The following is a 313-nucleotide window of genomic DNA, read 5'->3' on the forward strand; positions in this document are numbered from 1 at the left end:
ACGTTATTCCACGACTGAATAATTGGTCGCCCTAAACAAGGCGGTTTGTTTTGTGTACGCTTCCAATTGCGCTCACTCTCTTCTCTGACCATTCCGGCAAGGGCACTCCTACCCGTCCTCACTCTTCACAATCTTCCTTTCAATTAGATTCCTTCCGAGGTGAAGTGGCCGAGCTGAGAGCTTTGGAAAGGGCTCGGGGCCAGCGTTCACATGACCTTACCGAATACTAGGTGTCCCATTTAAAAAAATCATCTTGACCTCCACGTGACCTCCACGGTACCCGTCAAGGTCAATCAGCGTAGCCCATTCGGTA

Source organism: Odontomachus brunneus, unplaced genomic scaffold (genome assembly GCF_010583005.1).
Source record: "Odontomachus brunneus isolate Ranch 3 - 2012 unplaced genomic scaffold, Obru_v1 Obru_scaffold_142, whole genome shotgun sequence".
Classification (NCBI taxonomy): domain Eukaryota; kingdom Metazoa; phylum Arthropoda; class Insecta; order Hymenoptera; family Formicidae; genus Odontomachus; species Odontomachus brunneus.